The 26,336-nt window shown below is 43.6% G+C and overlaps 2 long non-coding RNA genes across 4 annotated transcripts in view; one reads left to right on the top strand and one right to left on the bottom strand.

The window, feature by feature from the left end:
* The window catches only part of LOC116275802, a 162,987-nt gene that overhangs the window by 15,549 nt on the left and 121,102 nt on the right, over positions 1 to 26,336 (bottom strand). The window lies entirely within an intron of this gene.
* On the top strand, positions 13,974 to 26,319 carry LOC116275803. 3 transcript variants are annotated; one of them, XR_004185137.1, is made up of 3 exons: positions 13,974 to 14,059; positions 15,331 to 15,417; positions 26,234 to 26,319. It is a non-coding gene; the product is annotated as an uncharacterized LOC116275803 (long non-coding RNA). The 3 variants fall into 3 exon arrangements; XR_004185138.1 differs by lacking the exon at positions 26,234 to 26,319 and adding an exon at positions 21,807 to 22,019; XR_004185136.1 differs by lacking the exon at positions 26,234 to 26,319 and adding an exon at positions 21,804 to 22,019.

Genomic DNA, 26,336 nt, shown 5'->3' with positions numbered 1-26,336 from the left:
GACACCCAGGAAGGGCTGCATTTTTTCCCCGCCTTTGACCCAAAGTTGAAGGCACGTGCAGGGCGTCAGGTGGCTGAGCTCCCAACCTGCCTCCAACTTTAATCAGATAGTTGTGAGCTTGGGCAGCTATTTCCCCACTAAGCCACTGTGTCCCCATCCACAGAAAAGAATAATAAAGCATCCCTCTCAGGGTTCTGGGGAGGGCTCCTTCTGTTGGAAAGAAAGCAAGAAAGCAAGCAAGAAAGCAAGAAATTCAGGGATTTGGGCAACTTGTAGACTGAAGGGCAAGAGCAAAAGGGAAGGCAGAAACCATGGACTAGGGAGGGAAGGGGATTGCTGGGGAAAGGAGACCCTGGAAGAAATGGGAAATGGGCAGGTTATTCCACCCCCAGGCTGGAACATGGCCAGGGAGAGAGAAGGGAAGCTGGGTGCATGGCCCCATGGGACCCCTGTCATCCGTGCAAGATAGGAGGAGGGTTCTCTATGAAAAGCAGGTGCTGAAGAGGAGGGGTAAAGAGCTGCATTTTTCCTGAAGAAGCTGTGTGCTCACTGGGGCCCCTAGAAGGATGAATGTGGGAAGAGGGCTGAGCCAAGGTAGAGGGTCCTCAAATGAGCTGGCACCCATCTCTAATGATGCATTCAAGGGCTGGGCCAGTGGGAGGGGGGAGGAGGCCACAACACCTGCATTCTCCAGGGCTCAGATCTCTCAGTGGAGCCAGGTAAAGAAGGAAGTGAAGACAGGGGTGGCTGCCAGAGTGAGAAGACAAGGAGGAGTTTCTTCAGGGAGGTTCTGAGGAGGTCAAAGAGCTGGTGAGGGGTGTGATCAAGGTGGAGCATGTCAAGGGGGCAGCATTTCTGGGGAAACCACACTTGGCTCAGGATGCAGTTATAAACACCAGTTGCTGATTGGAAGGGAAGGCTTTTACAGACAGGTAAGGGTCAGCTTGGGGGCTCAGTTGTTATGGGTTGGCCTGCAGGGGCACTGGAGCCACTACCTATGAGAAGAGAGGCATGGGAACCGGGAAGGCCCATGAACAGGGCACCAGCTCCATGGTGACAGCCAGGCCTTGGCCAGGGGAGGACAGCACAAGGCTGGGAGGAGCCATGGGGGCAAGACAGGAAGAGCGCAGCAGGAGGGGGTGGCGAACAACCACAGAGCGCAGGATTCCAAAATGCAACAGGGGGTCAGGTGCCCACAGATCCCGCCTCCAGACCCAGGGTCAGTGGGGGTATGGGAGGGGGCACAGCCTCCCCAGAGAGGCCTGCAGGGGCAACAGCAAGGAAAGGCAGGGGCCACAAAGGTGGCTTGCAAAGAAAGCGTCAGGAAGCATCGATCCAGACTCAGTTTACTCTCTAATGCTTCGAGCATTAGTACATTTTTACGTACATCCAGAACTCAGGCTGGTGCCAGATATTGGCACAGAAAAGTCTGACAGAGAGTAGATCTAAAAGGCTCCATCTAAGGGGGCAAAAAGGCTGGCCTGTAATCCCAGCACTTTGGGAGGCCAAGGTGGGAGGATAGCTTGGGCCCTGGAGTTCGAGACCAGCCTGGGCAACAGAGTGAGAACCTGTCTTTACAAAAAACAAAAACAAAAAATTAGCTGGGTGTGGTGGCACACACCTGTAGTCCCAGCTACTCAGGAGGTTGAGGTGAAAGGATCACTTGAGCCCAGGAGGTCGACATTACAGCGAGTCATGATTGTGCCACTGTACTCCAGCCTGAGCAATAGAGCAAGAGACCCTGACTTACAAAAAAAAAAAAAGGAGGTGAAAATTACAGCAGCCCACCCAAGGGCAGGCATAGGGGGAGGAACTGTCAAGCAATTCAGGACACCCACCAGCTGAGCACTACCCTTAAGAAAGTGCTATGCCCAGTGCCAAGCCAGAGAACCTGGAAAGAAGAGCATAACAGGGAATTAGAGGAAAAGCAGGTTATCTACGATGTTCCCACCAGGTGCCCGGCACAAGGCTCTGCACCCTCGCCTATCAGACGCAAAGACACAAAAGATGACTTCCAGGTCTGTCCTGCCCTTGAAGATTTTGATTACATGAAAAGGTTTTACAGGGTAGACCACAAGATATGTAAGAGATATATCAACCAAATGCAACAAATGTTTCATATTGAGGAATGTTTAGGTGTAATGGTGGTTGCTTTCTTTGGGGGGATTATAATCGTGTTTAAGAAAAGAGCCCTTCAGAGGTGTATACTCAAATATGTACAGATGAAATGATGTGTTGTTGAGGATTTATGTCAAAATAATCAAGTGAATGGAGAAAGGGGACTCTAGTTAAAACAAGATGGCTCATGTATTGAAAACTGGAGACAAGCTGGTGCGTGGGAGCCTACAGTTCCTTCTATTCCTGCAGATGTTTACAATTCCCAATAACTAGCTAAAAACAGGAGGCAACACATGAAGATAAAAGCACCTTGTTTTTAACTTAATTGTGTCAGTATGACATTACTACAACAAGCTCAAAACTCTGAAAGTGTGTTTTTAAAAAATGATTAAAATATATAAGGTTTTAAGGGTAGATGGACAGTTCCGTAGGGATAGAGTCTATTAAGTTTTCTAAAGAAGCAAGACTGCTGGCTGTAAAAAGTGCAGTCATGCTTGAGAAGGTCCAGAAACTACATTTACCCAAAGAGCACATCACCTTGACATTCCAGTTTGGCACCTTCTCCCCAGATGACATGAAATAAGTTTGACTGACTCGCAGGAGTGATGGGCAATAGACTCCTGTCATGCTTTGCTGCCTGGCTGAGGAATAACGCAACCAAAAGGTGCCAAGTGTCAGGCTCATCTCCTGAGCGCCCTCAGTGCAACTGGCATCTGCATTTTAAAACCACTGGAGGAAGAGCAATAAGCCTGAAAAGGAAGATAGCTAAGACCTGCTCTAAAAGTGAACGGCCTATCATGTTGATTGATCATCACCAGCTGCCTTCACTGCTGTGAGACCCACATTATGACCGGCTGACTACAGCTGGGTTGAAAAGTGATCCTTACAAAGGTTAAGGAACCCAACTGCCACTCCTCCCTACACACACACACACACATACACACACACACACCCCCGTACGTGGAAGCTTCTTCTACTACGCCACCAGTAGTACGCTTACCACCTTGGAGAAGATTGGCTTAGCCAGTGGTTCTCAACCAAGGGCAATTTTCCCACACAGGAGACATTCAGCATTGTCTGGGGAAATTTTTGGTATCCACCATTGGGGCCTAGTGCTGCTGGCATAGTTTGTAGAGGCTGACGCAGCTGCTAAACATCCTCTGATGGTAAGAACAGCACCGTACGACAAAAAATGATCTGGCCCAAAATGTCAACAGGCTAAACTTGAGAAACACTAGCTTAAGCAACCAAAATTAGGGAAAAGAGAATATTCAGACTTGTTCAGAGAGGTGAGGGAGACAGGGAGAGTGGGACAAAGAAAGAGAAAGACAAAGAAGAAAGGAGAAAGAGCACTGCCTTCCAAACATCCTTTATTTATCTATTCCTACCAGTATTTCTTAGCCAGATGTGGGATTTTATGCCATACATTCTGGCATAGCTCCCTCAGGAACACAAGAGGGGCTAGATACTTGAATGACTGCAACTGCCAAGACAAATATTTGCTTTTTTCCAACGGCCATATTTACCCAAGATTATTCCCTGTTGTTGAACTAGAAAGCAACAGGCTGTTGACACACTTGGAACCAAGCCAGGGATCCGCCTGGCACCCTCCCCGTGGGTGGGGAGGGGAGAATGTGGTCCAGGAAGGCCCATCCCTAAAAATCTCCTAAGCTTTTGGATCGAGCCACTTTGAAATCACTGTGGAAACACATTCACATCAACAGGACAATCCTGTTGGTATGTTCAATAGCCCTGAAGAGTCTTGAGAAGAGGAAAGAGGAGGACCGTGGCATAAGGAAAAGCAAAGGGAGAGGAGAGATAGAGAAAGAAGAGAGAGGTCAGTTGTCACCAAAGAACTGAACAGAGCTTTGACCGGAGCAAGGCAGAAAGGGAAAACTCACACAAAATTACTTCTTCATCAACTGTAGCTTTAAAGCCAGGAATTAACTTTAGCTTGATTATTAACCCTGAAACATAACCCATACCTGACCTCCACAATGACAAATCCTCGCTTCTCATTTGAATTATACTGTTGGCATTCACGTATGTGGAGTGTTTATAAAACTATTCCGGTAACTGAAATTCAGCCTTGCCTATCCTACACGATCACAAAATTTCTCTCAAGTGCTACCCAGCTTCTGTTTTCCACAGCCATTCCCCTTTACCACAAAAATCCAAACACAGCTACAATTACTGCCACTGAGTTCACCTGCTTACACAAGAAGCCAAGAGAGATATCTGACTCCAGGCTGCACCAACCTCATGCGTGAGCTAGAAGTGCCATCCTTCCAGAAAATCTGGGTAGCAGAGTGTGCCTGAGAAGACCACCCTAGCACCCAGGCAATCCTGGGCACCAAATGCCAGGCTAACCCTACCTCCTGCTGGGAACTTTCTGAATCTCCCAGTTTCTCCTAAGAAGGAAGAGAGGCTCTAGAGCCAGGTCAGGCCAAATATCTGTGACTTGGGTGCCCAGAGGGGACCCTTTGGTCTTCCCATGAGAGCACACCTCCACCTCTGGCCTGTAGGAGTTGAATGGTGGCCCCCCAAAAGATACACCTACATCTTAATTCCTGGAACCTGTGAATGTGACCTTATTTGAGAAAATGATATTTGCAGACGTAATTAGGGATATCGAGAGGAGAGCATCCTGGATTACACAGGGGGCTCCCAAATCCAGTGAGAAGTGACCTTAGAAGAGACAGAGAAAAAACACAAAGAACAGGCAGACTGTAGGAAGGCAGAGGCAGAGTGTGGCGTGACACAGACACAAGACGAGGAAGGCATGGAGCCACCAGCAGCTTAAAGAGGCACGGAAGGATTCTCCCCAGAGCCTTTGAAGGGAGCATGGCCCCACAGACACCCTGATTTGGGACTTCTGGCTTCCAGAACTGGGAGAGAATAGATTCCTGTTGTTACAAGCCACCAGTTGTGGTCACGTGTCACAGCAGCCCTCAGAAGCTCATACATGCTCTAACACTGGGGTTATCTAGCCTCGAGATTCCAGAAGGACCTGAGTGGGGTGCAGCTGGGCATCCTCCAGGTGCTTCTTCCAGCAGCTGCAGGAGAGCTCAGGAGGGCAGGGCTGGGGAATGTGTTCCCAGCCCCAAAAGCCCAGGCCAAGGATGTTTTCCAAAGGACAAGCACAGGGGCAGGGTCAATGGAGAAGGTGTTTCCATCTGTCGAGAGGCAGAGACTACCCAAAGAAACACACTATTCCCAGCTGGTCAGTGAGAAAGGTACCCTCCGATGAGTGGCTGTTATCACCCATCTCCATTGCTAACACAGACTGAGCACTCCCCGTGGGCCACGGACCGTGCTTCCAACATTCCAAAGAGAGCTACTTGTGAGTCCTCTGAGTTTGATTTCATCACCCTGCCTTTTCTTTAAATTGTACCTCTTACCTATAGACCTAAAAACAATTGTTCAATGTTCCATTTAAAGAGATTGCCGCTGCTGGCACCCTTCTGAGGAAAATGAAGCATGGAGAGAGTGCGATGGTTTGCTCCAGGTCACTCAGTGGTGAAACCAGAGCCACGATGGAGGCCCAAATCTTCCACCACTGCCTGCCCGGGCTCCACTCTACCTCACCCAGGGCAGGGAGGTTTGTCCCCTCCCCTCCTGCCGCTCCCTCCTGCTGCCCAGCCCTGCCAGCCCCAGCCACACTGGGACAAGGATCATGTTCCTTGCGCAAGCCACACTCGATGCCCAGTCCCCTTTCCCTTCACCCCCCCCCCCCCCCCCCCCCCCATTTTATAGACCTTAAACAATAACTAGGGACATAAAAATGCTAATATCTGCCGTTGTGGGCTCAGAGAACTCAATTCAGTAGGGGATACTGACATTGAAGCAAATGGCTACAAGGTACAGACTACGGGGGAAAGGCAAGAGGGAATTCTGGAGGTCCTAAACTAAAAGGCATCATCTTCGGCATGCCTGGCTGAAGTTCATGATGTGCCACAAGACTACACATTTCACATTCAAGCAAGGTCCCCTCATTTTTTTCCCCCAAGACAGAGTTTCACTCTGTCACCCAGGCTGCAGTACACTGGCATGATCTTGGCTCACTGCAACCTCCACCTCCCAGGTTCAAGCAATTCTCCTGCCTCATCCCCCCCGAGTAGCTGGGATTTCAGGCTTGCGCCCTCATGTCCGGGTAATTTTTGTGTTTTTAGTACATATGGGGTTTTGCTATGTTTGTCACACTGGTCCCAAACTCCTGCCCTCAAGTGATCTACCCTCCTCAGACTCCCAAAGTGCTGGGATTACAAGCGTGAGCCACAGCTCCTGGCCGGTCCCCTCATTCTTTCTCAGCAATGCCACTGCCTTGGGGGAGACTTTGTCTCCTAACGGCTATTACTCCCGCCAGCATCTTGGTGCTCAAATCCACCCTCACCATGCCTCCAGGTGTCTCATGACACAGAGAGGTTTACACTATTTTTTCGTCAGTGCAATCTTTTAGGGAAGTACGCTGACAATGTGTTCCAAACTGCAAACATCTTTGAAAATGACCAGTGCCTTGAACTAGTAATCACAATGTTGCCGATTTAACATTAGGAAATAATCTCAGGTATAGAAATGCTTTCACATATAAAGATGCTCAACATTCATTCTTTATGCTAATAAGGTCTTGGAAACAACTGAATGATCTGAAAGAAAGAGCTGGTTAAGTCAACCATGTTTCATACTCCCGACTGGATACTACTTAGCCAGTAAAATACTGTTTACAAGAATGTGAGAAAATGCTTACTCTATTAAAGTGGGGAAAAACCAGATAACTAAATTGTACTTATGATCGTAACTATGTCAACTCAAGAAATAAATTAATGCCATGGGGGCAGAACCTGAAAATAAGTTGGTCAAACTACAAATTTTTTTCCTGAGAGGTGGGGGCTATGGGTATCTTGCTTTCACTTTCTAATTTCGTATATATTTTCTATAAGAAATAAGTGTTACAATGACACCAGATAAAAATATTTATTTTTTTTTTTTTTAAGTAGGCTGGGCACAGCAGCTCATGCCTATAACCCCAGTGCTTTGAAAGGCTGGGGCAGGAAGACTGCTTGTGCCCAGGAGTTTGAGATCAGCCTGGGCAACACGGCGAGGACTTGGACTGAGGTGAGAGCATCTCTTGAGTTCAGGAGTTTGGGGCTGCAGTGAGCTGTGCTTGTGCCACTGTGCTCCAGCCTGGGCAACACAGCAAGACCCGATCTCAAAAAAAAAAAAGGAAAGGTTTCTGTGGCTTCTCAGTGCTGCCAGGGGTTTTTTAGAAAGGAGCATCAGGCCTTCCCAAATATGTGCTTACTTCCCTCCTAAGCCTGGCCATCCAGTTCCCCTACACCCCATGCACATCCCTCTACTTTCTGGCCATATTTAATTACTCCACATTCCTAGAACTCACCTTATACCCCTCACCTCAGTGTTCTTACACACGTGGGTATGCACTTCCCTTCTCTCTCCCATGGGAATGCAGGCTCCAACAGGGTTTTTAATCTGTTCTAAGTCACTCCTATAATCCCAGTGCCTAGTGAAGTCTCTGGCACACCAAAAATGTTTGCCAAATGGATGAGCAGAGAAGTACTGATGTCCCGCTCATCTGTAGCCTTCTAACTTTTTCCCCAACTATTGGCCTCTCTTGCCCCCATCTCAACCCCTCACCAGGAGTTATCCTGCTCACACCTGTGTGTTCTCAGGGATATAACACATACCTAGTCTAATGGAACATTTGCCATGCTTTATCTCAGGCATTTCCTTACTGCATCAGCAGCAACCACACCAGATAAACAACGAACATTTATGCTTGAGAGTTTACATGGGTTTACCTCGCTCTTCCTCACGATAACCTTAAGATGTATCATGATCCTCATTTTACAGATGAAGAAACTGAGGCTTAAGAGGTAAAACACACACACACAGAGCTAGTAAACAGCAGAGCCATCCAACTCCAAAGCCCAGCCCCTTGACAATGCTATGCCAGGGCCAAATGCCAGTTTCTCTGTCTATCCTACACAGTGGACTGCAAACTTCCTGAGGGCGGGAAATACTTTTTATTATTTGAAGGCTGACCAACACTGCTGCACATAGCACATATTCAAATATTTGCTGATTTAAAACATAGGAGGATGGATGTCCTTCATGTAGACCACATTAATTCATAACGTGAGATAACCCTAGACCCACAACTGGAAGTTTAAAGCGTTTGTCTAGCAGAACAAAGGTAGTCAAATAGTTTTAAGTTCATTCAAATGAATACTGGGCTATGTAAGGAATTTAAGGGTCCAACTGTTGCCAGGCAGTGCCCCTTAAGCAATCTAGGAGTACTTCATTACCAAGTGGTATGTTAATTGCTGCTCTTAAATATCCATTAGCACAGATCCCCTAAATCCCTCTATTGGGCAATAATGCTTGAAATTTGTGTCACAGATCATATTTCAGAAACGTCTTTTAGAAATATCATCTGTCAGTTTAGTGCAATTTATTATGTATATACTTTAATGTTTTTAAATTGTCCCTATAGCTTCTAAGTTAGATGACTTTCATTATCCCAAACAAATGAAATTTTACTGTACGGAAAGAATATTGTAAATACTTCTAAAAATGCTATTTACGAACTTTATTTACCATAGCAATCGAGAGAGGCTACCTCAAGGGAAAGGTTTTTGTCCCCTGAGTGTTGGCTGGGACTCCACCCAGCATGCAGCCTCTGGGGTGTTTAACACTTATTAACAGCTTGTCTGGGTTTGCTGCTGGTGAATCTCTAGCAAGCAGACAAGCACAAATTAGCAGCTCCCGCATGCATCTCTCCTCTGGGCTAATTATGCAGGCAACAATGGGATATTTATAAGCATTTCTGAGTATGTGTGTGTCAGTGGGGGGAATGCAGTATCTTTTTGTTTGTTTGTTTTTGACACGGAGTATCTTTCTGTCGCCCAGGCAAGAGTGAAGTGGAGAGATCTCTGCTCACTGCAACCTCCACCTCCCGGGGTTCAAGCGATTCTCCTGCCTCAGCTTCCCCAGTAGCTGGGAGTACAGGCACCCGACACCATGCCCAGCTAATTTTTGTACTTTTAGTAGAGACGGGGTTTTGCTATGTTGGCGAGGGTGGTCTTGAACTCCCGGCCTTAAGTGATCCACCCTCCTCGACCTCCCAAAGTGCTGGGATTACAGGCGTGAGCCACTGTGCCCAGCCCGGGAATGCAATATCTTGCACAGCATAGGAAAATTCATGTACACAGGAAAAACAACACAGAAGTAAAATGTGTAAGAAAATCTATAAGGTATACAATTCAGGGACGTGGCTAACCTCAACACAACCTTCTGTAGTGTTCACAGAACTTCATCTCTCCTTTCTCATTCTCTGAAATCTTTCCACTTTGCAGACTGAAATGAGTCTTGCCACCAATGTGTGAAAAGGTCACCTCGGGACTATATCAGAGGCAATTCTGAAAGCTGTTCCTGTTCCCTGGAGTTGAGCCTGCCTCCACCCCACGGGCACACCAGAAATCTCCTGCCAGCATAACATTTTTATGAAGTCTCCAGGACTCTGTCTTATCTGGGGAGAAGCCCACCAGAGGAAGACTCTGAAGGCCTGATGCTGAGGCACCATCCCGCCTCCTGCCAGTTGTGTGGCTAAGGATTCTGAGTCTCCATTCCCTCATGTGTAAAACAGAGTTGCACAGTGCAGAGCCCCAACTATACTAGGACATGGGCAATCATTTTAAAACTCAAAACACCACCACTAAGTTTTTAAAATTCATTATTTAAAGAAGAAAATGCCCCTTATCAAATAACTTACTGGATTACCTAGTAGTTAGTGCATGCCTGGCACTCGGCTAGATGCTGGACAATACCAAAAGGAGTAAGGCCAGGTCTCCCTTCCTGAGAACCCCACCCCCTTCCATCCAGTGGGAGGCGAGACCCATAAACAAAGACTATGATAAAACATGATGCACACTGGGGGCTTTCACCCACAGAGTTCAGGGCAGGGTGCAGGAAGCTGAAGGAATCACAGAAGGCTTCCCAGAGGAGGCCAGCGAAGCCAATCCTGGCAGGATGACAGGTCACTGTGCCCAACGGGAGAGAGACAAGGCCAGCATGCGCAAAGTGCGGCGGACACAGGAATGGGAGACCTTCCAGACATTGGCTTAGGCAAGGATTTCATGACCAAGAACCCAAAGCAAATGCAATAAAAACAAAGACAAATAGGTGGGACTTAATTAAACTCAAGAGCTTTTGCAGGGCAAAAGGAACAGTCACCTGAGTAAACAGACAACCCACCGAGTGGGAGAGAATCTTCACAATCTATACATCTGACAAAGGACTAATAACCAGAATCGACAACAAACTCAAATCAGCAAGAAGAAAACAAACAAGCTCATCAAAAAGTGGGCTAAGAACATGAATAGACAATTCTCAAAAGAAGGCATACAAATGGCCAACAAATGTATGGAAAAAATGCTCAGCATCACTAATGATCAGGGAAATGCAAATCAAAACCACAATGCAATACCACTTTACTCCTGCAAGAACAGCCATAATCAAAAAATAAAAAACATAACAGATGTTGGTGTGGATGCAGTAAACAGGGAGCACTTCTACACTGCTGGTGGGAATGTAAACCAGTACAACCACTATGGAAAACAGTGTGGAGATTCCCTGAAGAACTAAAATTAGAACTACAATTTGATCCAGCAATGCCACTACTGCATATCTACTCAGAGGAAAGTCATCATACAAAAAAATTACTTACACACGCATGTTTATAGCAGCACAATTCACAACTGCAAAAACATGGAACCAGCCCAAATGTCCATCAATCAATGAGTGGATAAAGAAACTGGTGTGTGTGTGTGTGTGTGTGTGTGTGTGTGTGTGTGTGTGTGTGATGGAATACTACTCAGTCATAAAAAGGAATGAATGGCATTTGCACAGCAACCTAAACGGAACTGGAGACTATTATTCTAAATGAAGCAACTCAAGACTGGAAAACCAAACATCATATATTATCATTCATAAGTGGGAGCTAAGCTACAAAGATGCAAAGGCATAAGAATGATACAGTGGACTTTGGGGACTCGAGGGAAAGGGTGGGAGGGGGTGAGGGATAAAAGACTACAAATTGCGTTCAGTGTATACTGCTCAGGTGATAGGTGCACCAAAATCTCAGAAATCACCACTAAAGAACTTATTCATGTAACCAAATACCACCTGTTCCCCCAAAAACCTATGGCAATAAATAAATAAATAAATAAATAAATAAATAAATAAATGGAGGAGAGATGTTCAGGAAGGTTGGAAGGGGCAGAGCCGAGAGAGAGCAGAGGGAGGCTGCATCAGATAGGCAAGGAGGAGGTAGGCACCAGCACCTGTATGATTTCATCTTGCCCTTCAGATTCTGCAGTAACTTGAACATGTCCCCATTGAAGGATGAGGGCCACAACCCAGGATGCCAAAGTGTCAGGCAACTGTCCTGTGATGCGTTGCTGCACAGTTACTGGGCTCCTTGCATCTTAAAGTTAAACAGAGACAAGGCAGCAAGATATACGGGTAAAAACAAATCAAAATGGTATAAAAAATTTTTACTACTACATAGATAGGGCTATAATAGAAATACAACTTCTACGGGGCATAAATTGGCTGTAGTAAAAAATAAAATCAGAATATATAATTTAAGAGACAATATCTCCAAACTATTCGGGTGTATCTATTATGTGCCAGGTATCGCGAATTTGAAGATGGACAGTTCTAGACTTTGAGGCGCTTATAAGTTAAAAAGGAAAAAAAAGCGAAGGTATCATTTAATACTGGGTGAGATAACAACTCAAAACGTGAACCCAGGGTGCTCCAGGGATCTAACAGAGACTCAGGGACAGTCCAGGCAGGATAAGGACAGGGAGCTTTCGTGAGGAGAGGATGTTAAAATCTGAAGATGGGAAAGATGGGAAAGAAAGGAAAGAAAAAGTGGGGTAGGGAACAGGATACTGCAAGAGGAAGCAGCAGGGAGAATTCCTCAGTGGCTCAACTGGCTGAGCCCAGGGAAGGAGGAGGCCGGGGTGGGCATCTGAAGACCAATGACAGCAGCAGGCGATCAGGCACAGTGGCAAGGGATGATACACCTTTTGCAGAAAAAAAAAAAGAGAGAGAGAGACAGACTCTTCATCTAAATGCTTTCCTCAACTCCATATAAAGCGCTTGGCTCATTAGAGCTTGGAAATGTTCGCAATTGTGACTGGAAGGTCAGGTTCCTGCATTCACTTTCTGTTCAGTAAGGCAGGAGAAGGGCAAAGAATTTAGCCACAGGAGTCCCTAAAGGATTTGAGCATAAGGTAAACTCACCTGTAAAATGGCCCCAAGGCAGAGACCCTAAAGAAGGCATCTTAATTGTCCCGCATAGGGCCCTCAGCTCCTCTGGCAAAGGCGTTAGCTGTTAAGGAGGGAGCTTGAGGAAATGAAGACACGCCCGCTGAGGAGGGGCCTCGGGGCCTCGGTGGGGTGTGTTACATTCCTTTGAAAACAGGCCCTTTGCTATAATTTGTGTAATCAGACCAGAGATTGGACTGTAGAACCCTGCTTCCCATTTATTACAATATCACGCTTCTGCCCAGGAAACCCCACCCAAGCTTTTGTTTGGAATTCCTTTCCTTGATTAGGTGCAAGTCCTATTACTCCCGCCACTCAAAATAACACATGGGTTTAATGAAGTTGCAAAGCACAGCTCAGCCAGAAACTTGACTTCCCTGAATGGGGCTAGTTCTCTTTCTTCCGTCTTGTCTTGGAATAATGACTTCTTTTCCCTTTCCTTCTGTATAGAGGAAGAATGGGAAGCAGCGACATTCTGTACAAATGGAAAGGCAAATCATTTTTTCTCTCTGGAAAGAGCCACGCAAGCCGGCACCACTTTTCAGGCTGTGTCTGCAGCACCCTCGTTGCCTCCTGGCTCCAGCTGCCTCGGTTGCAGTTCTGCACACTCAGTGAATGGGAAGGGGTGACACACTGTCCTCAAGTCTCGTCATCTGCAGAGCTGCCCTCCTCTCTGGCAGCCTTCATTATGTAATTCAGGCAGAGTCCAACCCCAAAGAAGGGCTGAGGAGCAGGGCAGGGGCATTGTCCAGACAGGTGAAGACATACTTTAGAATGCCTAGTAATTCTTAACCAAAGACAGGAGGCACAGAAAAATTTCACATCAAAACATGGGGTATTGGCCAGGCATGATGGCTCACACCTGTAATCCCAGCACTTTGAGAGGCCAAGGTGGGCGGATCACTTGTGGTCAGGAGTTCAAGACCAGCCCGGCCAACATAATGAAACCCCGTCTCTACCAAAAGTACAAAAATTAGCCAGGCATGGTGGCAGGTGCCTGTAATTCCAGCTACTCCGGAGGCTGAGGCAGGAGAATCACTTGAACCCAGGAGGCAGAGGTTGCAGTGAGCCGAGATCAGGCCGCTGCACTCCAGTCTGGGCAGCAGAGTGTGACTCTGTCTCAAAAATGAAAAAAAAAAACAAATAAACAAAAACACGGAGTATTACGATTGGAAAACAGGATGAAACATTTTATCTAGCAAATACTTAAATAATGTAAGAGATGTGTTTTGTGCTCTGCCCAGCCCAAAAGAGCTGCCTTTGGTCCCCAGGGACCTGCCCTACCTTCCCACTCCCCCAAAGCCATCTGGGTAGGGGTAGAGCCCTGACCCTACGGCAGTTAATCCATTCCCAGGCCAGAGATCTAATACTGGTGTGGTCTTGATCAAATAGGCCAATTCTGGCCAGTGGAATTCTTCCTAGTAACTGAGCCATTCTATTTGGTGGAACTCTACCTCAGTGCTTGGAAGATTACGAAGTCACAAAGATAAGGACAGTCACAGAGGGTTACTGGAAACTGGGAGGTAATCATGACCTTGCAAGTTCATCTAGATAATGATGGCCCCTCTCTCAAAAGAGGGATCAGGTATGTGGGAGCCCAGGAGAGCACCTTCAGTGCCTCATTCCCCAATTCTGGTGATCCCCAAAGCCCTTTGCTTCCAAAAAGCATACAAGAAACTTCCTTGTTTACCAAACTGGTATGAATGGGTTTCCATTGCCACCAAAGAGCCTTGCCTAAAATAAGCACTCAGTATATGTCAGGTGCTATGGCAACAGTGCTATCTCAGAGCTAGTATGGAAGACAAAACCCTCTATTAGATAGTTGCAGAGTAGGAGGCACGGGCACAAAAAAGTGCTAGTGATATAATGCACATGGTCTGGCTAAAGAATAAAGAGCACAGCTCACCGTGAGCCAAACAAAGCTGCTTAGCAGAGACAGGTCTCCAATTTGGCCATGAAGAGTAGAAAGGGTGTAGCTGAACATTGGGGACGACGTTGATAATCCCACCATGAAACAAGGCTTCCTTACCACAATTCCTCTAGGCTCAGTCCACATCCGCTGGCCTCAGTTACTTAGATTGTAGCCCACGCAGAACTGGGAGAGGTTTTCTTGGCAAGCTCTCCCACCTCAATTTTCGGTGATCCTACTAAAATGCAGCAATCCCCAGAAGAGGCTATTTAGAGCTCTCTTAACAACTCGCCTGCACACTGAGAGTCAAGAGGGAAGTCAGGCTGCTGGAGGACTCCTCCCTCTAAATTTCTCCTCTCCTGCCTCCTCAGTGACATCACTAGCTGAAGGGAAAGTGGATGTTCATTCACAGGGGTTTGAAGAGAATCAGGAATGTGGGAGACCAGAATAGGCCACCCCAAAATATGAAGGATTATTGAGCTGAAGACAATTAAGAAGCAGCAGATGCAGGAAAGCTTCTCTGCTCTCCTTGGATCTGCCTAAAAGCAGGACGTGTGTTTACAAAGAAGAAAGGTATCCTGCTCCCTCTTTTACCAGGGAGAACAAAGGTTAACCACAGCTGACTGCTTTAGATGCTTCTCACTTCTCTGCCTGGAGATGGTACCAGAGGGAACTATGTGAACAAACTTTGCTAACTAGCCGTTATCTGTAGTTATTTACCTTCCCCCAAGCTGCTGCCCATAGAGAATCAAAATCCTTTTCCTTAGTGTTGTCACTTCTCACTTCTCTAAAAACCTACTGTTCTTTGTTGAAGATGCTATATAAGCTGGAATTCAAAGCCACCTCTCTTTGAGAACTACTCAATCCCTGGGTGTCTTCCATGTATATATGAAATAGACATGTTAATAATTCGGTTTTTCTCTTGTTAAAACTGTCTTTTGTTACAGTGGGTCTGTTCCAACTAAGAATCTATGAAGGTTAAAGAAGAAAATGATTTTTCCTCTTCTACAGGAAGTACAACCTGAACATATGTGGTAGGTGTTCAGGGGTAATGGTGGGAGCAGGAATGGAAAACAAAATAAATAAGATACAAGCAGGTCCTTAAGAAGCTCACCATTTACTAGAGGAAATAAGACATGCACACAACTGACCCAAGCACATGCCTACACATTTGAAATCCTATAATACCTACATCAGATGGATGACAAAGTCTTTTTTAAATCCCTCATGCCAGAAAATTTTCCTTGAGAAATGCAATTGAGTTGGGATACAAAATGTTGTTATGTAGATAAGATCAGTATCACCCATACAAACATGATTTAAATTAGTAAAATGAATTATAATGACAGCTTTCAAAATTTTTAGCAGCAGTCTTTTCTTCAAATATAATTCCACTCAGAAGTCCAATAAGCAATAGAGATACGTAAAAGCAGAGCTGCTTTGGCTGAAATAGGTGACCAGGTCAGGAGCTCCACAACCCTGCAGTCCACTGAGGCATCTCTACAGAACACAGGGCTCCAAGAACCAGTGGCTTTAAGCCTTTCATTTAAAAGTACTAGGGCTTATGGCTTTCAGGCACACATAGTAATTTGAAATTTACCTAATAAAAGTGTTCCCAGCCGGGCGCAGTAGCTCATGCCTGTAATCCCAGCACTTTGGGAGGCCAAGGCGGGTGGATCACTTGAGGTCAGGAGTTCGAGACCAGCCTGGCCAACATGGCGAAACCCCATCTCTACTACAAATAAAAAATTAGTTGGGTGTGTGGCGGTTGCCTGTAGTCCCAGCTACTCGGGAGGCTGAGGGAGGAGAATCACTTGAACCAGGGAGGCGGAGGTTGCAGTGAGCCAAGATCACACCACTACACTCCAGCTTGGGCAACAGAGTGAGACTCCGTCTTAAAAAAAAAAAAAAAAAAAAAAAGTGTTCCCAGGTAGTAGAATCCACTAGCAAGACAGAATGGCTGTGACAAGGTTTGAGGTTACATTCTAAGCCTTCGGCTTTAACTCTGCCAGCCCACTCTTCAGTAACACAGATAAGGACCTCCGCCATGTAAAAGTGCCAGAGTCCTACACTATCACATCACACATCTTGTGTGTCATTCTCTTCCTCTTTTATATTTGGTACGTGACATCTCTAAATTCACTGTTTCCATGCGACCTCCAAAGACCCTCTGGATCTGACAAATAGTCAAGATTTTCTGAATTTCAACCCTACCAATTGGCCCTTAGGGCCCACTTAGGTGGCTCCATCTACTGCTGGAGAACATGACTTCCATACCCCAAGACTCCACCCCAGCCTGGGTCACTGCCACTGGTGAGAACCCTTGATCCCACTCATACCCTCCTTCAAGAAAAATAAGGCCAGCTTGCTCAAAGTGTGTTCCTAGCGTTTCTCAGAGGTTCTGTGTGGTGCAGTGAGTCTTCAGATGTTTTAACATGCTCCTATACATGGGGAATTCCTCAGAGGAGAGACAAATATGAATCTGTTTTTGATTAATCATAAAACATTTTTAATTTCTTGGCACATCTCACATCACTGCCAAATCCTTTGAAAAACAAAAAATGACTTGAATATTTTCCCCAATTATAGTTAATTTGATACTTTCTTATCAAAATGCTTCCTTATAAAGAAAAGTCAGAAATGTATGGAGATGAGAAAACAAACGGTGAGTTACACATAGTGCCCCATTAAAATCAGGAAGAAGACAAGGGTGCCTGCTATTACTATTCAATATTTTATTTTACCCTCTAACCAATGCAGGCAGAAAAATGAAATAAAATACTAAAAAGAAGGCAGTAGCAGTAAAACTTTCAATATTTGCAAATGGAATGCCTGTCTGTCTAGAGTCTAGTGGATTACAAATGGTCAGATATAGTAACCATTTAGGAAATGGCAATTTTTTAGCTGGACATGGTGGCTCCACCTGTAATCTCAGCACGGTGGGAGGCCACAGCAGGAGCATCTCTTGAGACCAGCCTGGACAACATGGCAAAACTCCATCTCTACCAAAAAAAAGTACAAAAAATTAGCCAGGCATGGTGGTGTGCACCTGTAGTCCCAGCTACCCAGGAAGCTGAAGTTCGAGGATCACCCAAGCCCAGAAGGTTGAGGCTGCAAGTGAGCCCTGATCGTGCCACTGCACTCCAGCCTGGATGACAAAGTGAGACCCTGTAAAAGAAAAGAAAAAAAGAGAAGAGAAAAAAAAGAAAATGACATTTCAAAAAATTCTACTCATAATAGCAAATAGGAATAGAAAGAAGGGTAGGAGGAGAAAGAAAAAAAAAAAAAGAAAAACTCCTAAGAAATAAACCAACCTACCCATATATATGCCAAAACGAATCTTATTTTAAATTTTACTAAATGACATTAAAGAAAAAAAAAGATACAAATAATGGAGAGAACTACCATTTCCCAGATGAAAAGACTCAATATTGTAAGACAGCAATTCTTCCTCAGTTTGTAAAATCGATGTAAGTCAATGAGCATCTCAACTCAGAAAACTAATCCTAAAGTCCAACTGGAAGAGAAAAACCTTCAGGATGACAAAAAAAAAAAAAAAAAAAAAAAAAAAAAGTTTAAACAATAAGAATAATGAAAGGAAATATCCTCATAAAATCAAATATACTACAAAGCTACAGTAACAAAAACAGAGTGACAGCATTATGAAAATAGACATATTCTATTATCACTAGAACAGGAGAGTACAGACAGCAAATACATTGATATTTAGGATACAAAAAAAGATATTTAAAACTGGCACAAAAAGAGCAAACTGTTTGACACATTATATTGGGAAAAGTAAATATCCACATACAAATTAAGTTGCAGTTCTACTACTATCATACACAAAAACAAATCCTAGGTAGATTAGAGAGATAAATATTTTAAAAACTACCAGAAAAAGAGACAAAGAATATCAAGTATATTTACAAAACGCAGAAGACATAAAGAAAAGTTCACAGGTATGGCAAACACCACAGTTAAAACCTATATTTTGTAAACAAAGTTCAAAGACAGCAAGAAAGTAGTAATTTACAAAGGATTTTCTGAGGAGGAATACAACTTGATCTATTACTTTTACTCTAAAGCTTTCAATAATGTTTAAATCTTTCAGAGCAAGCAAGAATTCAAACATTCATGCTGTAAATAAAAATATTTTTCACAAAAAAATGTAAATATAAAGGAACACTTCAACTGAGTCTTTTCATAAATATTCACAAATCAAAAATTAGTAAAGTAAAAAAAAAAGTTTGCCTGCTATTTTTTAGGAATAAAATTAAGAAAGGAACATGAACAACTATCTGAAATATTTTCCTTTAAACATTCTACTAAGGACCTCTTCCACAGATGTTCTGGAAGAAAAGCTTCACACTTCAAAGGGTGTACCTATAGGATTTAGATGATTATCTGAATGCCTGCACTAGTAAGCAAACAAACAATCACTCCAAGAGTAAACTAAGAATATCACAGGGAAGAAATCTAATTCCTAACTGGTGGGAAGGGTGTTTGGGTTTTTTTGTTTTGTTTTGTTTTTTCTAAAATAGAATTTATAAACTTCAAAATTTCTGTGAATTTTTCATAGCAAATCAAGTATACGTGAATTTTCTAAATCTACATCTCTGCCAAACCCCTAAGTTTTCTCCATACCTGCAAGGAAAACTCCCGGCATCTTGGTAGAGTGCTGAATTTGGGACGGAGCTGTAAAGTTATCATGCAAGTTGTACTCTCTCACTGGAAAATAGAATCCTATGGCTCTTAACAATACTCAAGGCCTGTATCCTTGTTAGGTGAAACTGAGGCCTGGGTATTGGGTCGCTTATCCCCTTAGCTCAGTCAGTAGCATTCTCCAGCTTTTTCCATTTGCTCCAGAAAATAGTTCTTACTGACCTTGGTAAAAGCATATGTTTTATTTTATTTTTTTCTAAGCAGTAAACAGGTAATCCTAAACCTTTACAATTTCTCTGTCCCATCATCCTAGAAAGGACTTATCTGACTTATTTCAAAGTCCTACAATTTTCCTGAGTTTTTCTGTCAGTGAAAACTATGAACATTTTTTCAGTAGTGTTTTTTTTTCTAAGTCATTTTAAGTTAAAACTACACCTTTCTGGTATAAATAGGGCTTAAAATTCAACCAAAATTCTCTGTCTGGTATCAACAGCTGGTACAAGATCTCACTTCCTCATACTAGATCAAGGAAATCTTTATCTACAGAAATTCTATTCATACTGTTAAATAGTCCCTAAGTTCCCTGAAATACATGAATGAGCATCAAGCTACCGTTAATATCCTCTGTTCTCCTGCCGCAGTGACGGGGGCAGGAGTTAGAGAATCACTTTAACACTAAAGTGTTTTCCTCACATTGTACTCATTCCACAAACATCTGTTGTAATAATTTAGATTAAGCATCTTGGTTGATCCTAGATAATGTTTACCCAATTGCATCCAGTCATTAACTACTTATCTACCTGAAAATTGAATTCTTGAAATCCTCTGTCAAGTCTAGTGAAAGAAAATAATAAAACTGCAAGACTGAATCTATGTTATATTCTGTAGCTCTAGTTACTGGTAAAAAAAAAAAAAAAAAAAAAAATTAGATTAAAAGATATGCATCCCAAGCTAATTGCGCAGCATAAAAAGTAAATCACAGCTATTAAACAGAAGCATCATTATGTAATTTCTCTTGACAAGTTAAGCATTTTAATAAGTATTTTATAAATAATAAGGAAGCATTTTTCCACCTAAATTATATGCAATAACAAAGCATAATGCTAAGGGCACATAATAGGCAAAAATTCTGTCCCTTCTGTATTAAATTACGGGTATTTAATATAGATGCATTTATTTTAAAAATTCATTTATTTTTATGTGCATTTTCTGAAAAGGCCTGAAAATGACATGCACCAAATTCTTAACACTCATGAGGAAAAGGTGGGAAAAAGTAAAAAGGGGAAAGGATTTTAAGTTGTATTTTAAATATATCTGTGTAATATGAATTTTCTCTAACATGAATCAATTTTGCCTTATTTTATTTTTTATTTTATTTTTTTTTTTTTTGAGACGCAGTCTCGCTCTGTCGCCCAGGCTGGAGTCCAGTGGCGTAATCTCGGCTCACTACAACCTCCGCCTCCCGGGTTCAAGTGATTCTCCTGCCTCAGGCTCCCAAGTAGCTGGGATTACAGGCGCCCGGCCACCATGCCTAGCTAATTTTTAGTAGAGACAGGGTTTCACCAGGTTAGCCAGGCTGGTCTCGAACTCCTGACCCTCAGGTGATCCATCTGCCTCGGCCTCCCAAAGTGCTGGGATTACAGGAGTGAGCCACCATGCCCAGCCGCCATTATTTTTAAATAATATGAAAAATGCAAAACAATGCCAGCCAGCAAAGATATACTGAAGCTGGCATTGTAAATCAGTGCAACCTTTTTCATAACGTATGTGGAAGCTTTAAAGATATCCTTTGACTCAGCAATTATTTATAAGTTTTTATAATGTGGATATATTATTTTTTAGAAAGAAAAGTGATCTTGTTTAATCACATATCACATGAGATCCCTAAAATGCAAGCTGTTGACATATAGGCTAGAAAACTAAACATATAGTCAATTCTCATTATTTGCAGTAGTTATGCTCTATGAAGTCTCTATGAACACTGAATTAGCAAATACTAAACCTCTGCTCCTAGGGGAAATACAGGGTTATGTTCCTACAAGCCTCTGATCACAAAATTTTTGTCAGCCAGTCGATACATAATATTGCCTTATGTGTGTTTCTATTTAAAGAGCCTTCTTTAATATATTGTCAACTCACTAACATTTAACCCAGCCAACAGCACTGTAACTCATGTATGAATGAAGCTTATCTAACATACATATTTTCCCCCTAAGGCATATCACAGCCTTCTGGAGCTTAAGAACACCAGACAGCACTTCAGCACTGCACCAGGGGCTCATTTTAAACAGCAAAATCACCAACAAAAAGTATAAAAATGCAAAAACATGGCATTAAATAGACCACAAAAAGGACATCTGTGTACAGTATGAGAGCTAAAAGAAGAGGGCACAGTGTTTTCTTGTGTGATCTCAGCTAGGAATGTGCACAGTGGTCAACTCAAATTTTTCATGCTTCATAAGTCAATGAATGACAGCAAAAGTGCCTGAAACATGGATTTGCAGGTTACAAATAAATCTCACTAAGTAGGCAAATTGACAAATATGGAATCCGTGAATAATGGGAATCAACTGTATGTATTTAATAGTCAAAAAAATTTCTCAAAAGACAGATTAACAACAGAATAAAAATATAGCCCATAAAAGGCTTTCTTGTCTCTGCTAACTCAGTGATTATCAACCAGGGGTTACTTTGTTCCCTAGGGGACATTTGATAATGTCTAGAGACATATGTTGATTGTCAAAACCGGGTCTAGCAGGTAGCAACCACGATGCTGCAAAATATCCAGCAATGACCAAGACAGCCCACGACAACAAAGAAGTACCTGACTCAGAAAGCGAACAGTGTCAAGATTAAGAAATCCTCGGCTAACTGACCAATAAAGTCAATGTTTTGTCTTTAAGTATGTCTTCTTGTACCTTCTATCAACCCACACTCTAAAGCCTAAAACAATAAATAATTTTAATGTCAAGGATGAAGCAGCTGTTATACTTTATTGCTAAGTGGCCTCTTGTTCTTAAACTTAACTAATGAATTCAATGCAATGTAAGACACAAAGCAGTTAAAAGCTATATTGAAAAGTGTGACTTTTTGAGTCATTTCCACTGAGCTTGTAATGGTAGCTGGGTAATAATACTGTAAAACATACAGCCAGTCAGAAATCTAGGTGGTGTTTTTGAGATGGAATCTCGCTCTGAAGCCCAGGTGCAATGGTGCGGTCTCAGCCCACTGCAACCTCCATCTCCCAGGTTCAAGTGATTCTCTTGCCTCACCCTCCCATAGCTGGGATTACAGGAGCCTGCCACCATGCCTGGCTAATTTTTTTTTTTTTTTTTTTTTTTTTTTTGGTATTTTTAGTAGAGATAGGCTTTCACTATGTTGGCCAGGCTGGTCTCAAACTCCTGACCTCAGGATCTGCCTGCCTCAGCCTCCCAATGTGCTGAGATTACAGGCGTGAGCCACCACGCACTGCCTAAACTCTAGTTCTTAACACCAGGTAAGTAAAAACCATCCTTGCACAGGAATTAAGAAGTACAGTCTACAGCTGGGGTCCCCAATTCCCAGGCCATGGACCGGTACCAGTCTGTGCCCTGTTAGGAACCAGGCCACACAGTACGAGGTGAGCAGAGGGCAAGCAAGCGAAGCTCCATCTATGTTTACAACTGCTCCCCATCACTCACATTACCACCTGAGATCCACCTCCTATCAGACAGGCGGCAGCATTAGATTCTCATAGGATTGCAAAACCTATTGTGAACCGTGCATGCGAAGGACCTAGGTTGTGCGCTCCTTATGAGAATCGAATGCCTGATGATCTCTCACTGTCTCCCATCAACCCCAGATGGGACTGTCTAGTTGCAGGAAAACAAGCTCAGGGCTCCCACTGATTCTACGTTATGGTGAATTGTGTAATTATTTCATTATATATTGCAATGTAATAATAATAGAAATAAAGTACACATAAAGGTAATGTGCTTGAATCACCCTGAAACCAGTCCCGCAGCCCCTAGTCCATGAAAACATTGTCTTCCACAAAACCAAAAAGGTTGGGGACCTCTAGTCTACAGTACACCATCCATGAGATGGGGAACTCCAAGCAGTCTGCAGAATAAATCAAGAACAGTTTGAGAAGGTTCTTGTGGTTACCTGTCTAAGGGAAGAAATTAAAATGTCCTGCAAAGTCTTAATGATTCTATGAAAAGAGGCCCAATTTAAGTGACCCCCAAATATCCTTAACTGCATAAATGCTGCACACCCCCTTTAATGCACCACCCATGTGGATTCAGTATTATTCTGAACACTGAAAAATATTCAGTATTCTGAATATTTATTCTGTCTTGAATCGATCATAGTTTTAAATAATGAATCAAGCAATTTGTAGAGTGGCCTCCAAAGTTACTCAAGAGCATTCCAAAATCACTGAGCTAATATAACAAAGATAAATAATTTCCAACTGGGAGGCAGACTTGCAGACTAAGAATCGCACTTGAAGTTTGGAACCTGAATTCTCGGCTGCATGAGTTTAGAGCCAAGTCATTATTTCGAGAGGTTTTTTCCCCCCTGTAAATATGTTTTAGCTCAACTCTGCAAAAATAAACCTAAGCTATTATTTCCTGTTCTAAGTATGTTCTGTTGGACATTACATACTCTGCTGGCTGATGCCTTTAACTTTCTACAGATCCTGTTGACCACTCAGACCTGGAAGCTCTCCTCCATCCTTCCTTAACCACTCTGGCCACTCTCTCCAGACTCCTGCTCTTCCCCTGCCCCAGACTACATTTGAAGCCTCATCCCTCAAACCCTCCCCGCCCCATACCTGAATTCTTACCCCAGGCTGGTACTCCTTGGACCACCATCATCAGAACCAGCTTGAAAAGTGTAGATTAAAGTGTGTTGCCCAGACCACATTCCCAGTCGATTGATCAAAATCTCAGGTGGCAGGCTTGGGAATCTGCATTTCCACTCCACCTCCCAGCTATTTAAGAACTATAGCCTTAGCCATAAAACAACACCTGCGGCTTCCTGGAAATGACATCATTGTGGCCTTGATTCATTTTTCATATTTCCCACTGCTCCAAATATCTGCCCCCTGCCCTATCCAATTCTCTAAGCCCATTTTAAACATCATTTCAACTAAACAATGTTATCAGCCGACACCTTTGGTTGAGAGAAACTGCTCTTCTCTAAACTTACACAGCACACTACATACAGTATATACCACATAAATTCAAAATTGTAGATCTGTCAAATTGCCCAACCAGACTGGAGCTCTTGAGTAGTGACCACATGCCATACCTGGATTCGCCTGTAGTGGCCAGCAGAGTTCTTGGCACATAGCAGGAACTCACTGGATGGATGGGTGGGTGGATGGATGGGTGGATGGATGGATGGGTGGGAGGGTGGATGGGTCGATGGGTGGGTGGGTGGATGGGTGGGTGGGTGGATGGATGGCATGCATGTGTGGCGGGCCTCTGAGTGGCACTATTAAACTTCAGTGGCCGGGGTGGTGGCTCACACCTGTAATCCCAACACTTTGGGAGACTGAGGTGGGAGGACTGCTTGCGTCCAGGTATTAGAAACCAGCCTGGACATCATTGTGAGACCCTGCCTCAATTAAAATAATAGTAATAAATAAACTTCAGCAATCCCACATGATTTGTGATTAGTGTTAATGTGAACAAATGGAAGACTAAATGGAATAACCAAACAAAAGAATCTTAAGTAACTGGGGTATGGCTCTCAGGGAGCCCTACAGGAAGAAGGAAAGGTCTCCCTCCAAAGCCATTCATGTTTTACACTTCGTAGGGTCTCAATAAAAGGCAGCTAATTGACTGTACACGTACAGTCCTAGTAAACAGGTAAAGCAGATGAGGATGAGAAAGCAAACTAGCTACCAAAGAACTTTTCTGGGCATATGCAGCTATAGTTAAGACCAGTGGCAAACCCTTACACACTCCTATCAAGGAGCAAGACAGATACAGTAATAACCCCAAGAGGATCTACCTATAGAATAGAGTCTTGGATTCCTCAAGAGTATTTAGCCTAGATTCAAACCCACCCATAATTTTTATCCTTGAGTTGACCTCATTTTTGTTGTAAATCCACCCTCTATCCTGCCATTCCTTTCTGCCTGGATAGATTTTCCTTTGGGAAATCACTATGTAGCAGCCACAGGATCTGGCCCCAAACTTAGCTCCAGAGGTTGATGTTTACCAGCATAACCTTATCAGCACAATTTCAACCGTATTCTTATCAGCTGTGGGATGAACAGAAACCCAGTTCTAAGCACATGGCATTTCCCCTGGCTGCCATGTTAGTTAGGAGGAATAAATGTCAGGTCTTTGGTTTGATGGTTATGGGTGTGAATAAAGAACCAGGGAACCCTGGCTACTGCTAGCTGCCTTCTGGTGAGCACCAGGAAATCTAGGCCTAGGAAGGCACACCTAGAGAACCCTGTGTGCAACTTGAAAAGTAGGTCTTTTTCCAGTTATTGAGCCAATGCATTGTCTTTATTGTTTAAGCCAATTTGAGGTTTCTGTCATCCAAAGCATTATGATATCTACCCCACTCCTACTTTTCCATCCAATTTTACCTGATTCTCCTAGCACATACATAAACCCACTTTGTAAGACTCTGTAACTGTCCCCAACATACCCCATCCACTCCTAGCTCCTCATTTGTGTCTCATTCCCCTGCCTGAAATGTTCCTCCCTTGCTCTCTCCATTTTTGAAAACCTGTCTGGTCTTCCAGACTCAGGCTGGAGTCCTAATCCCTCCTAGGGCAGACATCCAGGCCCATAATTTTCTTGTCTCATTATCGATACTAGTTGTCATCTATGTCCTATTTTATACTTTTAAGTATCTTTCCACAAGCACAGTCTTGAGCTGGAACGAAGCTTCGTATGTTTCCAACCCCCTGCAAATGGCCCCTGGAAGAATATCTTGTGATAAATGGGAAACCAATAACTCCTGTATAGGCATATGCAAAATACGATTTAGACCTCCTGATCACTGCCAGTCACTCCTTCTCAATTCACAGAGCAATGTAGAGGATAGAAAGCAATTTCAGAGGCAACATATTCCAACATCACACAGTTGGCCACAGCCCTGTCACATTTCACAACCAGACTGGCAGTAACAGCTGGATGGGGATCAGAAATTCATCAGGCTACTTTCCATTTGCAGATTGCTGAAGTCCTTCCAACGAAGATGCAAGACTAACTCCTGTGTTCTAAAAAGTAAACATCCACACCTTTCAAACATCTACATAAAATCATCTGGGGGCAAC

Source organism: Papio anubis, chromosome 7 (assembly GCF_008728515.1).
Source record: "Papio anubis isolate 15944 chromosome 7, Panubis1.0, whole genome shotgun sequence".
Lineage (NCBI taxonomy): Eukaryota > Metazoa > Chordata > Mammalia > Primates > Cercopithecidae > Papio > Papio anubis.
The sequence above is the reverse complement of the archived record's forward strand: the minus strand, read 5'-3'. Positions and strand labels throughout refer to the sequence as shown.